Consider the following 14,625-nt stretch of genomic DNA (forward strand, 5'->3'; position numbering starts at 1 on the left):
ATTTTCCAATAATATTACAGAATTTATAAAAGTTTTCTGTCGCAGAATATTAATCTTCCTTTTCCATTAATGAAAGTAATTTTGGCGGGCGACATTAACATTGTACCCGAACCATCAAAACTATTAACTTGAAATGCAAGAACAGAAAACATGTGTTTACTTCTTGTAATACTAGAGGCTTTAATGATTCTCAGTGAGCCGCAGAATATGTCTTGGATACTTTTTGCGCATTCTGAAATCACCTTAATTGGGCGCTTTAAGCGAAATTTGGGCAAAACTGGGCGGGATTCGAGACAAGTTCAACATTCCGTTCTTTTGGTTTAATGGTTAACTATAAAAAGGTAGCAAGCAAAATTGAATGGAAGTTCCTGGTCATGAACAATAAAGAAATGGTATAAATATAGATGTGGGAATTTTTTGTATGAGATCATGGTTATTTATTTATTTATTTATTTATTTATTTATTTATTTATTTATTTATTTATTTATTTATTTTATTATTTATTATTATTATTATTATTTGTGTTATTATTATTATTATTTGTATTAGTGTTATTATTATTATTAGTAGTAGTAGTATTATTAGTGTTATTATTATTATTTATTATTATTATTTGTGTTATTATTATTATTTGATTACAAATTTGTCATTTTAGATAGCTGGTCATTCAACAAATAATCTGTTTATATTGAAATTTACTTATAATAATGAAGAACTATTTAGAGCAATTTAAAATTATTTTCAACAAGTTATTTTCTTGACCAGTGGCGTATAGCTGCCGGTTGCAGGGGAGGCAATTGCCACCCCTGGCAAAAATTGCTTATTTGGGCCCGCCCCCTAGTACAAGGAAAAAAGAGGGAAAAGGAGGGAGAGAGAGGAAAAAGGAGAGGAAAGAGGGGGAGGGAGAGGAGGGGAAGAGAGATGGGGGAATCCATACGATATGCAATACCATATACGATTAATATCATAATAATTCCATACGATTATCATCAATATACTCGACAATACTTGACTTCTTGAAGACAAAGAAATAAAAAGCTTTTGAAATGCTAATTGTACATAAGCACCTATAGGAGCAGTATATTGACTAATAAAAATAAAACAATAAAAGGGCCAACCCCCAAAAAAGTCGAAAAAGGTGATCAAGAAGGTTGTGTACGACATGTTTCTTGTTGCATGCCCCAACCGAAAATAGTCAGTATCGACACAAAATTGGCCGATTTAGTCATTTACCATTGAGCTATTTCAAATTTAGGGCCGGATTTACCATTACACTAGATGGGTCCGGGCCCAGGCCCCTACAATTGCCTAATATATGTTCCCCAAAACACCATGTTTTGGACCGAAATATGGTAACATTGCAAAATTTTGCGCACTGGCCTTTAGGTAAAATTTACCTTCATTTTAGGCGAAAATTGTTTTAAATTTTTAGCGCGATTCGCGCGCACTTTAGCCAGAAAATTAGTAAGAATTATGACCAAAATTCATTTATATTAAGACCAAATTAGTAATAAAAAACAATTTTTTCTCGTGGAGCACGCAATTTCTTTGAAAAAGTAATAATCCAGTTTATCATTTACCCTCTTGGGCCACTGTATTGCAAAATTTAAACTTATTTCCGGGTTTTTTTTTCTTTGATATTTGTACTTTGAAAGTACACTTTCTTTTCGATGGGGGTGCGTCGCACCATCCGCGCCTACCCCCATTTTTGTTTGGTGGATTTGGGCCCCATAAAGACTGGCCCCCCTGGAAAAAATCCCAGCTACGCCACTGTTCTTGACTGATAAATAGTTCACAATGACAGATTAATATATTACAGATTAATTAATGTTAATATTTTGACAAATATTAATTTGTCATTACAAGACGTGGAAGTTTATCAAGTAAATTTAATAGTGCTAATGTGCATCCAGGAAGTGGAGAGGCGAATACTACATCACCAGTCCAGTTATCATCATTGGCTGCCCATCGTGGTCGAGGCACAGTTGTTGAAGTTGATGGATATTTTGTCTCCGTCCTTTAAGGTACTTTCCCTTTCGCTTCCACTTGTCTGTTTTCTCAGCATCGTGGATCTTCTTCCTCCAACTAACCCGGTCACAGCTTTCGTCTCCTTTGTTTCAACATCCAAGTCAGCTGTCTCCAGATGACGCTTCACCAGTACGTCCTCCCAAATGTAGCAAAATGCCCATATCACTCATTCCTGCATTTTCTTTTTACAAATGTTATACAAAATGCGCTTTCAACTTTCTGCGCAGTTTTAATAAGATGCAGTAATGTGCACCCAGGAAGCGGAAAGCTTACATTGCTAGATTTGTAATAAATGTGCACCCAGTAAGTCGAAAGCGCACATTGCTAGTTTTATAATAAAAGCGCACCGAGTAAGTGGAAAGCACGCGTTGCTAGATTTGTAATAAAAGTGCACCCAGGAAGTGGAAAGCGTACATTGCCAAATGTGTAATAAAAGTGCACTCAGAAAGTGGAAAGCGCAAATTGCTAGATTTGTAATAAAAGTGCACTCAGTAAGTGGAAAGCGCACATTGCTAGATGTGTAATAAAAGTACACCCAGTAAGTGGAAAGCGTACATTGCTAGATGTGTAATAAAAGTGCACCCAGGAAGTGGAAAGCACGCGTTGCTAGATTTGCAATAAATGTGCACCCAGAAAGTGGAAAGCGCACATTGCCAGATGTGTAATAAAAGTGCACCCAGTAAGTGGAAACGCACATTGCTAGATTTCTAATAAAGGTGCACCCAGGAAGTGGAAAGCACGCGTTGCTAGATGTGTAATAAAAGTGCACCCAGGAAGTGGAAAGCACACATTGTCATATAGATTTGTTATAAAAGTACACCCAGGAAGTAGGAAGCGCACATTGCGAACATCAGATGAACTTTGGTGGTTACACAATGTTTTCAAAACACCGTGAACATCCGCGTGGGGGAGGTGTAGCAATTTACGTGAAGGAGGACATTCCATTATCTCCCATTACAGACATCATAGTTCCCGATCAACTCGAATGCAGGTGGGTGAAAGTCCGTCCGAACAGACTTCCGCGTGGTGCATGGTGTGTCAGCTGTAGCAGTTTTCGCCGTTTATATATACAGGGTGAGTAAAAACAAAGTGCAATAGAGAAAAGAACGCATTTTTATTAAAGAACCGAGTTGAACCTTTTAGGTTTGAAAACATTTTATATATGTTATATTCATCCGTCAGCAACCTTGTGTGAAGAAATAAAGGAATTAGCATTTACCGTTTTGTTTTTATGACACATTTTATAGCGATACCCAATTTTAATGTTTGTCCAAGAGACATCTAAAATTTGAATGTCAGCGCACTGTGTGTAAGGTAGATTTGGAACAACTGCCATGTTCTTAACCTCATTGTCATTTAAATTAAATGAAGCACCCAAAGTGTTATTGCTCTTGGTCTTTTTTAAGGAAAAGAAACATTATTTGTTGTTATTTTCATGTTACCTTTACTTTGAAGATGTTTATTCTCAATCAAAAACATACAAATTTGTAAGCAGGTATTTTCAAATGTCAAAATAAAATGCGCGCAAATTGAACTGGGGTGAATTACAAAATATCCAGTAAGTTGGACATATTGGGATTAACAAACTGGACTTGGAGTCGAGTGAGGCATGAAGGACTTAGAATAATGTTAGAAAGTTTGTTTGACAAAAAAAAAAAAGAAATTAAAATAACGCAAAAATCAACCTTTTTAAGTTGATGTCCGTTTCAGAGCTAATGCCTTTACCATGTATTGTGTGCTCTCATTCAAAATGCATGGTATCTCGTGGACAAATAACGAAATTGGGTATCGCAGCAAAAGGACTTATAAAAATTAAACGGTAGTCGCGATTCACTTCATATTTTCACAGAAAGTGACTCTTGAGTGTGGCATTTATAACATAATGATTGGAAAGTTTGACTTGGTTCTTGCATAAATATCGATTCTTTGCTTTTACTCGCCCTGTAGTTACAGATTCGCCGTATCAGGAACAAAGTGTTGATTTCTTACGTTCCAAATACCCGGAAATAGGGATTGTTATAACAGGTGATTTTAATCTTATGAATATCGCGCCTATTTACAAGAGGTAATGACCTGTTTCAACTAATTGACTTTCCTATACGAGGGGGAAAGCAGCGCTTGACTTTATCATCACAAACAGTAAATTACAAAAGTATTATAATAAACCTCAACCTATTTCACCTCTAGGTTTTAGTGACCACAGCTGTGTTTTGTGGAAACCAATTGTAAATGTAAGAACTAAGAACAGGGCTAAATATTATGTTGGTCGTCCAATTACAGACTCTGGAATAGAAGTCCTTGGTAGTTGGTTACAAAATCAGGACTGGCATGTTTTGAATTGTATTTGTACACAGAACAAGGTTGATTTATTTTACTCCATGCTTGAATCTGTCATGTGTTTCCCAATCAAAAGGAAAAAGGTTCATTGTAATGATAAGCCCTGGATTACTACTCATATCTTATTATATACAAATCTAGCAATGTGTGCTTTCCACTTCCTGGGTGCACTCTTATTACAAACCTAGCAATGTGTGCTTTCCACTCCTGGGTGCACTCTTATTACAAACCTAGCAATGTGTGCTTTCCACTTCCTGGGTGCAGTCTTATTACAAATCTAGCAATGTGTGCTTTCCACTTCCTGGGTGCACTCTTATTACAAATCTAGCAATGTGTGCTTTCCACTTCCTGGGTGCACTCTTATTACAAACCTAGCAATGTGTGCTTTCCACTTCCTGGGTGCACTCTTATTACAAATCTAGCAATGTGTGCTTTCCACTTCCTGGGTGCACTCTTATTACAAATCTAGCAATGTGTGCTTTCCACTTCCTGTGTGCACTCTTATTACAAATCTAGCAATGTGTGCTTTCCACTTCCTGGGTGCACTCTTATTACAAACCTAGCAATGTGTGCTTTCCACTTCCTGGGTGCACTCTTATTACAAATCTAGCAATGTGTGCTTTCCACTTCCTGGGTGCACTCTTATTACAAACCTAGCAATGTGTGCTTTCCACTTCCTGGGTGCACTCTTATTACAAATCTAGCAATGTGTGCTTTCCATTTCCTGTGTGCACTCTTATTACAAACCTAGCAATGTGTGCTTTCCACTTCCTTTCTTGATCATCAACTTTCGGAAGGGAATTAATTCAAAACAATCAACACCAATGTATTTTGTGGTGTTAAAAACTGGACTTTGACCAAAATTAAGGTGTAATTTTTGTGAAAGCTCACAATGGCCACTTAATGTCATGACATTTATTTCATTTATTGATTACAAGTGGTCGCCATACCAACCACAAAGCTCATTTTAACTCTATATATTCTTACGCTTAAACATAACTATTTAATCCTCATCTCATATAGGACGGCAATAACTTGCAAGTTTTGCCAAAGATGTAAATTATCAGAATTCATTTGCGAGTAGATTTGCGAGTTATTTGTTGGATTGGAGTAACTTTGTGAATATACTGGAGTATTTTTAGGTCTTGCATACCTAGGCAAAACAGGTGGAATTGAGGGAATACCAAATGACATTTGAAGGGAGTCGCTGTTGATGGCAGGATCGGAACCGACTGTAACGAGGTCTTTATCATGGGTCTTCTGCTCCGCCTTTTCCAGATAATGAGGAAAGCTGATTTGATTTAAAAAACAAAACAGATTTTAAACATAGGACCTCTCGCATCAAAGGTAGATACCCTAATCAGTGTGTCAGAGTTCTTAATTGGCTTCTATCAAGGATGCGATTCTACTAGCTTTATTCGCGAGTAGATGTGTGAGTTATTTGTTGGCCTGTACCAAAGATGCAAATATACTGGAGTCGTTCGCAAGTAGATTCTCAGGTGTATCATATTCAGCTATTTCTCCTTCATTTAGAACAACAATAGTATCAGACTTCAGTATGGTAGAAACACGATGCTGAAATAAAGGAAAAAATAGCTAAAAATAATTATATAGCACTGTGTTTATTCTTCTTTTGTATAGCTCAATGGAAATCATCTTTGTGCTCTGTTCCACCCATGATAAAGTTGTAGTATACATGGGAGTGTTGTATAGCTCAATGGAAATCATCTTTGTACTCTGTTCCACCCATGATAAAGTTGTAGTATACATGGGAGTGTTGTATAGCTCAATAGAAATCATCTTTGTGCTCTGTTCCACCCATGATAAAGTTGTAGTATACATGGGAGTGTTGTATGATAAAGTTATAGTATACATAGGAGTGTTGTATAGCTCAATGGAAATCATCTATAGTACTCTGTTCCACCCATGATAAAGTTGTAGTATACATGGGAGTGTTGTATAGCTCAATGGAAATCATCTTTGTGCTCTGTTCCACCCATGATAAAGTTGTAGTATACATGGGAGGGTTGTATGATAAAGTTGTAGTATACATGGGAGGGTTGTATGATAAAGTTGTAGTATACATGGGAGTGTTGTATAGCTCAATGGAAATCATCTAAGTTGTGCTCTGTTCCATCCATGATAAAGTTGTAGTATACATGGGAGTGTTGTATAGCTGAATGGAAATCATCTATAGTACACTGTTCCACCCATGATAAAGTTGTAGTATACATGGGAGTGTTGTATAGCTCAATGGAAATCATCTTTGTGCTCTGTTCCACCCATGATAAAGTTGTAGTATACATGGGTGTGTTGTATAGCACATTGGAAATCATCTATAGTCCTCTGTTCCACCTGTGATAAAGTTGTAGTATACATGGGGATGTTGTATAGCACAGTGGAAATCATCAATAGTACTCTGTTCCACCTGTGATAAAGTTGTAGTAGGCCCTATACATGGGTGTGTTGTATAGCACATTGGAAATCATCTATAGTACTCTGTTCCACCCATGATAAAGTTGTAGCATACATGGGAGTGTTGTATAGCTCAATGGAAATCATCTACAGTACTCTGTTCCACCCATGATAAAGTTGTAGTATACATAGGAGTGTTGTATAGCTCAATGGAAATCATCTTTGTGCTCTGTTCCACCCATGATAAAGTTGTAGTATACATGGGAATGTTGTATAGCTCAATGGAAATCATCTGTAGTGTTCAGTTCCACCTGTGGTATAGTTGTAGTATACATGGGAGTGTTGTATAGCACAATGGAAATCATCTATAGTACTCTGTTCCACCCATGATAAAGTTGTAGTATACTCTATCATTTTTTTGTTCTGATCCCTCCCAGTCTCCCAAAACATCAAAAAATCAAAAGCGTTGTACATTTACTTACTTAAGACTGTCCTTTTTCATATAACGCAGACAAAGTAGAGCCAACTTGCCTAGAAATTGTCAAATTTTGGCAAGAAATATCTCTGTGTAATCCTATGTAAGTCCCATATCACATCGTTATCGGCGATCATGTTTTTTTTTCTGAAGTTTGGCTGGTACCTACCAGCGCGGCGTCATGCATATGACGTGACACAGCTAAAATAATCGACCGGGAATCGGGGATCATTAAAACGTCAACAAATTTCAAAACATAGAAATCAGTAAACTTAATGGCGAGCGGTCCGAATTTTGAGCCATACAAGTTTACGTGGTGAACTACATACTCACACTGTACAGAGTTGTACAGTATGTACAGTGCAGAAACTATCACAGCTTTTGGTATTAATATTGATAAGCTTACACTACCATAATTCATTGACCTCATGAAATAACTGGTAAGAAACTGGACGAAATGTACACTTACTGTTGTTTAAAATGCTTGAATTCCGAAATTACTGGTTAGAAACTGGAACAAAAGTACACTTTTCTATAATTAATACTGTGGTTTAACATTCAACCGCCGTGTGTGTTATTAATTTCACTGTGGTGACGAGCTAGATCTAATACCATCATTCATGATCTGTACGAGTCGAATGTATGACGTAGAGTTCATTAATATTCATATATACTACTACGATTTCTTCATGAGAGGGGTTTGGCACACGACACCGGTTACTGGAACCTATGATTTGAAATGCTGGGCTGTACGCTAGTCTGTCGTCGCGGCGCTGTTCCCGGAATATGACCTGAACTGGACCTACATTAGACTGTCATGTTGACAATCTACATGTGTTATTCTTCGTTAAATACTCAAGTTTAGCACCAGTTCAATTCAATACGCCCACTTGTATGTATCCATCAGGTTTACTGGTTGATATTGGAACCCCATATCCAACAAGCAAAAATATTTGCACTCAAATTTGTTTTACAAACGTTTTACTAATACAAATCCTCAAAGAACAGACATAAACACATAATGGGCAACATAATGCACTAGCAAAATAACAAAAGTTCTGAGAATAGTTATTTTATTCTATCAACTACACTACAAACTAGTAGATTCCCCTACACAATTGATTTTAAGACAAGTTATTTCGGCAAATACGGTGATTTCTATTTATGTTAAGCTTTAATATTCATGGTATTCGATATAATGTTAATGTCTCGAACACATTGCATTGATAGATTATGTTACAGCACAGATTATGTGGTTACAGCGACAATAATGTTTGTTTATACACAGATTATAGACGGATAATCTGTGGTTTATAGATGTGGCAAAAGCTTATCATAATTATGTTTATCTTCATTATGTCACTACAACCATACTGGCGTACATATCAAACATGGAATTTTCGGAAAAAGCAAAGGTAATTATCATTACATTACAGACTGCATTTGAATCTTTATATGTGACCGTACACCATTAATGAGCCGTTAAGTCGGCAAATTGTATTCTGAGTAACAGTGTAAAATGTGCATGAAGGTCGTATTCATAGGTACCTCAAGTTGGTGCTACATGTATCTCATTTTGGTAGTTCTAGTCAAACCTTTTAAACCAATCAATAATTATATTGTTAAAGAGAATAATAAGCTTCTACCTATGTCTATAGAATTCATAGATAGCTCTAGTATTTGTTTGCTTTGGCTAAATCATGTTCAAGTGGACGGTTACAAAGCATTGTATTTTGTCTAGGTAGTATAACCAGCAATTTACAATGAGAGGACATTCCTGAATCTCGTTGACTTGGGGATGATTTGAAATGACCGCCAATTATGACTGCTTGATGTTTATTACCAGCAATGTGGAAAACGAGACACATGTAGAACCGAAATAAGGTACTTTTTTTTTTGAAGGAGCAAAGTTCAACAAACCATAACCCCGCTTCTGGATATCGTTTGAAGTCAAATGATATACCATTTTAAAGCTTATGATATATATTATTTTCTAAACCACATAAAAGCAAAGTCCGAAGTCGTATCCAAGCCCGTCCCCATTTGTTACTCTGCATGTATATAGTTTTCTTAGGTTTTTAATCAAATACGAACGTTCCATGATTTCCAATATGTAATGTATTACGTCTGTACTATACCCGTTTATGTCAACATGGTCAATGCGTGTAATGACAATAATACATCTTACAAATTGACACAAGCAAAAGTAGAAGTAGAGAAGACATGTTTGACCGACAGATTTATTGCAAAGATCATGATAAATGAGAGACAAATAGCCTATTTATTTGATGAAGATGGTCATTTTCATCTCAACGATGTTTGAACGTCTTTTTACCTCTGAACGTTATGGCAACAATTGATATTTTTAATTCCATCAATTGGCTTCTTAAAAATTTAGTCATGAGTCATGCCCATGAACATGCTAAGATCTTGCCAAGAACATGCCAAGAACACGCCCTATTTTCGCTAGCAACGGGCATGTATTTTTGTGAATTTGGGAATTTTTGATGGGTTGTTCATGCTTACACATGAATATTCATGACTTTGCATGGTTTTTTTGTGTCAAGCGTCTGGTCAGAGCCTTGACATGTGCATGAATCGCGATCAATTTCAAAATCTCTCTACGTTCATGCCCATAATTTCCTTATTCATGGGCATGAATCATGGTCAATGTCATATTTCCTCTACTCTCATGCCCATGAATTCTTAATTCAAGGGTGTCAATTTTATTTTTAATGGGTTTAAAATTCACCTCATGAATCATTGATAGAGGATTTTATGGCATGAACATGCCATGTTCATTACATGGTTTGCATAGCAACCAGTAGCGAATTCTGGAAATACCCATGATTTTTTATAACATAAACATAAGACAATACCCCGGGAACAAAATCCAGTTCTATTCGATCTATGTATATTCACCTAACAACATCAAAATGTCTGCTTCATGACGCGACGAAGTTTTTGAAATAAAAAAAAATCGCCCACTACATGAACAAAAACATAAACAATCTTTGCCCCACTATCACTGGAAAAGACAAAAAACAACCTGATACACCTAGCATTGTATACAATAATGCATGAAAATGAAAAATAATTAATGCAAAAAAACAAAATCGCACCGGCCAAATTCGCCACCTTTGGCAGCAAAAATAGAACTTGTCCGGAAAAATAGAACTTGTCCGGACCTTAAGTTCCAGCCACCCCGCCCCACAGAAGTCAAAATGTGCGTCCCTTCCTGCTAAGCATCATTTCAACACCGATATTTACGATATGGCATATTGGCAAAACCAGGTTTTTCATTGAGAAATCAGAAAACCTAGTTTCGTTAGGTCACACAACCTAGTTCATTCGACAAACCTAGATTGTTATCTACAATCCCGGAAAAAATGTGTTCGAACACCCACTGTAATTCCCATGTTCTTCTTACCATAGTGCGCACGCTATATGAGTCACTGGAAACTAAGAATTGTAATAGTGTTGTCTCAATGTTCATCTTAAGCATGCCCCCCCCCCTTTCCCCACCAAACAATGTTGGGAGAAGATATGGTAAAGATGGGCATATTGGGCATGCCAACATTGTACAGGGGTAGAAGGGGAACCATTTCCAATAAGGTCTTAAAAGTGTTCGAACAAATATTTCTAAGATTGTAGTTCGATCGACAAATCCTATTTATTACCGAGGTGTTTTTGTTTGTTTTGTTTGTTTTTCAATCGAGAAGCCTAAACATTGGATTGGACATTTTGATCTCAGTGATAAATTTATGAATATCTCGGTGATAAACAAATGGCCTACGTTTTGGGTCATGTATACTATTGACTTAATGACGATTGTGTGATTGTAATTACGTGGTAGATGTCAATTTTGTCATCGGAGAGTCAGACAGGAATCTTGAAAAGAGACTTGCGGAACACAAGTCCAAAGACGCTGGATCCTTATCGGCCGCACAAGAACATGTAAAAGCGAGTATTACACCAAATAGACTGGGACAACGTTAAAGTACTGGAGAAAGAAACAAAAGAATTTCCCAAGAGGGTCCTGGAAGCCACCCAGACCAAGAAGCAAGGACCTTCACTAAACCGAGACACAGGATTGGATCTAGATCCTGTGTGGGACAACCTAATCAAACCCAGCGCCACCAGGAGCAGGACTTTTCCTACTTCGGTGATGTCACCTGATCAAGTTGATCAAACATCAGAGCCAAAAACATCGGCTGATGACGAAAAAGGTCTCGAAAGCGCTCCCGGAACACGATAAGCTATGTTTGAAAATTCAAAACAAAATGTCCCATATCATGTCAACGGCACACTGTTCTTGAGCAAAAATGTCGAAATCGGAGGTGGTCAGTTTTGTTATCTACACAGGAGTCACAAACTAAACGTGTTCCGATTTCAATGTAAATGGTCTCAAATTAATCGTCATGTAAAATTAAGTCAAATAATAGTATGTACTGTTTAGAATGCTTTGTTATTTTTGAAATCCAACAATAAAGGTCAACCCCCTTGCAGCCTATAGGGCCTAATAGATCATGACCTATTTTGTGATGTTTTCCCAGGTAACGAAAAAATCCTAGATTTTACTTGAACAATTTGTGTCCGTTCATACTACGCCGCAATTGTGTTGCGATGCGGTGCAATGCCGCATCGCATCGCATTGTTTTTTTTCTGGGAACAACAACAACAGTATACGTTCTGTGTATTGAGAGCGTTTAGGCTACAGTCCCTTCTCTCAAAGCAAGCACATCTCATTTCGGCGTCAACTTTTTTCTAGGTCAAATCTGTCTCGTTCGAAGAAACTCATCGCTTAAGTTGGTTTTTGCGATATATTAATTTTAATTTTTGTACAGACATAATATCAGATGCAGTTCTGACAGAAAACAAACAAAAGTTCCATGCGCGTATTTTGGGGGGGGGGGGCTTTGGGGGCGCCAGCCCCCCGGGGTCAAAGCAGGGGCGGCCAAAACGAAGGGGCGGCGGGAAGAAGAAGGGCGGCAAAGAAAAAGGGCGACGGAAGAAGAAGGGCGACAAAAAGAATTAGTAAAGAAAAACAAGGGCGGAAAATGTGAAAAAATTGTATACACATCAAAATGTGTTGCTTTTGGGGCGGTATTCAATCTATGATTGCAGACATACACAGGTGATGAGTGTAACCTGCTTGTAGTGCAGCGCGATATTTTCAAAATTATTTTCACCTATTGCTATCGTAATTAATCCGATTAACTTCGCCAGCGTATAGTAATAAATAAATTATGTCGTGTCCAAGGTTAATATTCCCTTAAGTTTTTTTAATAGTAAGGCTGAAGGCCTATATATTATACTGATATATCTGTCCATTTGGATAGAATTGAACTGAACAATGCTAATGGGGTTATGCATATGGCGAGGTCGATTCTGTTTAACAAATCGTTGACCCGAAAAATCCGTAAAGTAGATAATCATTCACCGGTAGTCGAAATGCAACACAGGTAAGTAACCATTCATTGCAGTCAGTTGATTTAGGGGATCGGGTGTTAAATCAACTAAAAGGGAGAACTGTTTGGCATTAAAATGCATTTGAATCAATCATGTCATGACGACCTAAACATTGAAGGTAAGTTAAAAAAAAACATAGTTGAAATTAAACCGAAAGCGTGGTTGAAACCACCTCCTTGTAATGTGAAAGAACAATAATAATGGCTCTTGTCCCAGTGGTCAACCAAGGTCAACCAAGGTATGCCCTGCGTGTATCCAGTATAATACATTACCGTCGGTAAAATTTCTAAAACTTTATCCAAAAAGAAGAGACAAACATGCGCTACTCACTTATAGTTTGATCAGCTCGTAATCGGCGGACCTTATAACATGGCGGATTAATATCAATATATTTTATTTTGAGAATTGCCTTTTAACATCTCGCCAGAAACATCACAAATTATTAATTGAAGTCCTATACTTTGTCTACTTTATTTAACACACACAATATAGACCAAACCGGTCAACTTTATCTCTCTAAACGTGGGTCTACTTTTCGGCGTAGTGTTAAAAGCCTAACAATTCCCGCCGATTACGAGCTGATCAAGTATATGTGGTTCCCAATTATATAGGTTGTTGCAGTTCTGATATTTCTTGACGTAAAGACCACTTGACATCATTGGCGAGGGACTGGTCTATCGATATGCTTGAACGAAGCGCTACACTGTTCAATGGCTTTCTAGTACTATATGAAATGTGGTGGACGATTTAAAATGCATGTGCTCTGAGCAAACTACAATGTGTACGTAGACTGCGGGGCAAAGAACAATGGAAATTGCCATAATTCGCGGGCATACTGCCGGGCAATGACGTCACATTTCAAGTGGTCTATACAGTTCCCAATAGATTATCCCATGTTAATATGTCTCATTTTCTACATCTGGCGTTTGGCAGGGACTGCTAATGTAGACCTACTGTTCTTTTATTTCTGCAGTTAATCATGACTAGCAACAGAGATCAATTGGACCGTACATTGACAGCATACAGCTATTTACTGAGTGAGAGTGAAACTACAGGCTCAGATCTACCTGAAATACTACAAGAGTCCCGACAAGAGCCCGACAATACTCACTATGAAAAAAGCAAATCTTCACAATTTACATTGGTCAATATCTCCAAACAATCACAATTATTTTCGTTTTTCTTTCTCATAACGCATTTTGCCAGAGATGTTCTCCATCCGTACATTTCAGTGTATTTGAGGCAACTTGGCTTCAATGCCAAAGATATTGGTTACATAGGATGCGTCCAACCATTTGTAGCAATATTTTATTCACCTTTTATAGGCTATATCGCGGACAAATTTTCAATAAACAAATATCTTCTTACTGGATCACTCGTGGCTACTGCTTTCACTCATATGGCCATGTACTATGTTCCGACAATCAGACCAAAAGATTGCACAAACATTTTCTCCGACAATATCTCTTCTGGTACAGTTCTCGAATACCAGAATGACAATTGTTCATCCTTTGTAACATATCCATCTATTAGTACAAACACACAACACAATATATACAGGACTAGTGACCTTCATGTTGTTCTTATTTACCTCATCTTTGTGAATATTGCATCCCAGTTACTAAGTGCTCCCTGGTTTCCTCTTGCTAATGCATTCGTCTTAGCAGTTCTTGGGTCTAAGAAGAGGAATCACTATGCATATTTCAAAGGTTTCGGCGGACTCGGTCATTGCATTGGGTACGTTTGTAACAGTTACTTCCCTTAGTGATAGGTTACGGGTCGATAGTTATAAACCTTAATCCTCAGCCATAACCTTACCATAAACTTCTCCCTTAACCCTTTTACCTACCTAGACAAGCTAGATGGACTAGTTCAAACTAGTCGATCGACTAGTTTA

The sequence above is a fragment of the Amphiura filiformis genome, chromosome 5 (genome assembly GCF_039555335.1).
Source record: "Amphiura filiformis chromosome 5, Afil_fr2py, whole genome shotgun sequence".
Classification (NCBI taxonomy): domain Eukaryota; kingdom Metazoa; phylum Echinodermata; class Ophiuroidea; order Amphilepidida; family Amphiuridae; genus Amphiura; species Amphiura filiformis.